This window comes from Pelobates fuscus, chromosome 3 (genome assembly GCF_036172605.1).
Source record: "Pelobates fuscus isolate aPelFus1 chromosome 3, aPelFus1.pri, whole genome shotgun sequence".
In the NCBI taxonomy this organism is placed as follows: domain Eukaryota; kingdom Metazoa; phylum Chordata; class Amphibia; order Anura; family Pelobatidae; genus Pelobates; species Pelobates fuscus.
In genome coordinates, this window is record NC_086319.1 from 407,242,461 (window position 1) to 407,246,132 (window position 3,672).

General features: G+C 41.9%; 1 pseudogene; it reads left to right on the plus strand.

Moving 5' to 3' along the window:
* Nucleotides 1-326: 326 nt before the first annotated feature.
* On the plus strand, nt 327-1,264 carry LOC134601975 (olfactory receptor 5P66-like; annotated as a pseudogene).
* Nucleotides 1,265-3,672: the final 2,408 nt, after the last annotated feature.

Here is a 3,672-nt window from a genome sequence, read left to right on the forward strand (position 1 = left end):
TTTTATTTTCAGTGCGTGTGTTAAGTACTCCAATTAATAAAAGACCCATTCCTTTTATCTTCTCTGAGATTTTTTCGAAATACCATACAGGGACAGTACCTTCCTCCTCCTTCTTTGTACCAATTTACTTAGGGTTATCCCCTCCTCTGTCCCTCAGACTCTACCTACACTTCTATAGGGCCCACCCCTCAAAATCATTAACAGAATTTATGTAAAAATATTTGACATCTTCACCATGTTGAAATAGCTGTGCAATGATCTGTGTAACATCTCTTTTAGGAAATGATGTGATGTGACAAGTGATCCACTTGTGACATATTTACACCATGTGTGAGGATAACCAGACTGAAGTAAGAGAATTTGTTTTATTGGGATTTGGACATCTACACAAGCTCAAAATTCTGCTCTTTACTCTGTTTCTAGTAATCTACTCTGTGATACTAGGTGGAAATCTGCTCATCGTACTATTGGTGACCACCACTGACCATCTCAATGTTCCAATGTTTACTTCCTGAAGCACTTGGCTCTATCTGATATTGTACTCACTACAGATATTATACCTTTAATGCTTGATGTCACAATAAAGGAGCAGAGGGCAATATCGCGTGTTGGCTGTATAACTCAACTCTACATTGGTGCAGTTTCTAGTTATGTACAATGTTTTCTTTTTGCAGTGATGTCCTATGACCGGTTACTGGCCATATGTAACCCACTTAAATATACATTAATAATGAGTCCGAATGTTTGCCTTCAATTGGTAGCTGGTCCCTGGTTGTCGTTTATAACACTGATTTCAAGTGAAATGATTTTGTGTTACCAGTTACAATTTTGTGGGCAAAGTTACATCGATCATTTCTTCTGTGAGTTTGTTCCTCTGTTAAATCTGACTGTATCTGACACATCAGTTTTGAGGATATTAGATTCATTTTTCTCTATCCCATTAATATTTTTCCCATTTGTTTTTATTGTAATTACTTATGTTTTAATTTTCTTCTCCATCATGAAAATTACATCTTTAACAGGAAGGACTAAGTTCTTCTCCACTTGTTTTTCCCATCTGATCTCTGTGTGCACCTATTACGTGACTCTGGCCATAATTTATATAATTCCATCTGGGGAAGATGCTTTCGATTTAAATAAGTTCAGATCCTTGTTGTTCATGGTAGTGACTCCACTAATGAATCCCATCATATACAGCTTGAGGAACACTGAAATTAGGAGAGCAATCCAGAAATTATTCATGCTTAATAGTGTAACCTACTGACAATAATGAATAAAAGCAAAAAGTCCACAAGAAATTGCTGAGAACAACAACTACATTTAAAACATCGCCAAGTGTCATATATTAACCCCTTCCTTCTGCATTGTGAACACAGGAGCTAACATTCATCTTGAATTTCAAATGAGTGCAAAATAAAATCTGGTCCTCACTTTTGGGCAGAGCCCTAACATCCTTACTCAGAAGTAAAGCTAACTTTATAAGTCAAAATTCATAGATGTGTTATAGAAGTCTTAGAGATGGGAGGCATAGGGCTATGAACATGTGTGAGCAAACTACAGGAATTATGCACAACCTGCAAGGGAGGTCTGAAATCCCCTGTGTAGTGCAAACTGCAGATGATTGATGCACGTGTATTGTGAGTGGTAATTATACCCTGGTGAAGACAGAATTTGTACATTCTGATATATTATGTAGGATACGGAATCCCCTGTATCCTTGCTAATTCTACCTGTATCTCTACATATTGTCATAGGAAAGGTGTTTATTTTCATTTATATGTACGATTTTATTTATGTGATAAAATTCGATTTTTCCTGTCTATTATATCTCAAAGGAAAAAAAAGTTACGTGCACAATATCTAGAATTCCTAAGCACATTTAAATAACTGGAGTTTATAATGCAGGAGGGTGGATCCAGAACCTAATCTCTGTAGGGGAACGTTAAATAGATTATTTAAAGAAACAACACAGGCACAATAACCACTACAGCTCTCTGTAGTGGTTATGGTGCCAGGAGTGCCATGGCGCCCTGCCACCATTTAAGAACAGTGTGTGTGTGTGGAGTGCAGTGTTTGTTAGGGGTGCAATGTGTGTATGTGGTGGAGGGGGGATGCAATGTGTGTGAGGGATGCACCGTGAATATTCATGGGGCAGTGTGTGTGTGAGGGTTGCAGTGTTTGTGTGTGTGTGTGTTTGTTTGTGGGAGTGCAGTTTGTGTGAATGAGGGTCATTGTGTGTGCGGGGTGCAGTGTGTGTGTGTGTGTGTGTGTGAGGGGTGCAGTGTGTGGGTGGGACAGTGTGTGTATAGAATGCAGTGTGTGTGAGGGGTGCAGTGTGTGTGTGGGGGTGCTGCATTGTGTGTAAGGGGTACTGGGTGTATGGGGGTAGTGTGTGTATGGGGGTAGTGTGTATGAGGGCAGTGTGTGTATGGGGCACTGTGTTTGTGAGGGCTGCAGTGGGTGAGGGGTTCAGTATGTGTTTGTGGGGAATGTGTGTGCTAGGGGACAGTGTGTGAATATGGGGGCAGTGTGTGTATTGGGGCAGTGTGTTTATGGGGGGTGCAGTGTGTATGGTGGGTGCACTGTGTAAATGTGTAGAAATTTATAGTGTGTGGGGGAGAAACAGGGCAGATTAAGGTTTGTAATCCCTGGTGGTCCGGTGGTGAAGCCCTAGTGGTCTGGTGGTTAGTGAACTCTAGCCTACAGCTCCTGAGGCTAGAATTCACTCTCGTGAGAACATAGCATTGCATGGAAACCACATCAATGATGCCAGCTTGCGAACCTGGTGGAGCTTCAAGTAAGAGCTGGCTCCCCTCTCCCACCCCTGCTGCCTGCCCAGCAAAGTGTCTGTGGGCCGGTGAGGGAGATCTCTAGGGAGAGCCCCAGCCCTGCATGGGCCGGAAGGTTAGAGCCTCAGCACTGCAGTATTTTTTGGGGGGGACAATTGCTCCATTTCCCCCAACCCCCAGATCTGCCACTGCTACAATGGCCATGAAAGTGTAAGCTCACCTGCCACATTTAGGCAAAACTTCTTAGGTGAGTCCTACACTAACAATCTAACTATTCACCTTGCTGCTTTCAGCTAACAGGTGAAATCTCTAATAAGGCAGAGGGGAGTATTTTTATCACCCCTTACCCACTTATTAACCCTAAATAGGGAACACATGGGGTGGGCGGAAGCACTGTAACATGGCTGTGTGATACCAAAGCAAATACAAACATACAAAATTAGGCCCTGCACTCTTCTCCTGGGCAGCAGAAATTATAGGACAAATGAGCCCCAATACATACTATAAAGACAATAGAAAAATTGCAGCAAGGTGAATTGTTAGTGTAGGACTCACCTAAAAGGGGTTTGCCTTGACGTGGCAGGTGAGCTTAAACTTTAATGGCCATTGGAGTGATACTAAAAAATCTCCATTAATTTAAATGTGCATAGGGATTCGGGATAGAGCTCTAATTACTTTTTTTATTTGTTTTTATTGTATGTATTGGGGCTGATGTGCACTGTAGTCATTGCTGCTGCCCAGGAGTAGTGGGAGTTTGAGTATGCAGAAAGAAAAGTCCTGCGCTCACTCCCATCACTACTGGGTGGCTGCAATGACTACAGTACACATCAGCACCAATATATAGTAAAAACCAAAGAAAAACAAGTTACCTGCGCTCTCTCAT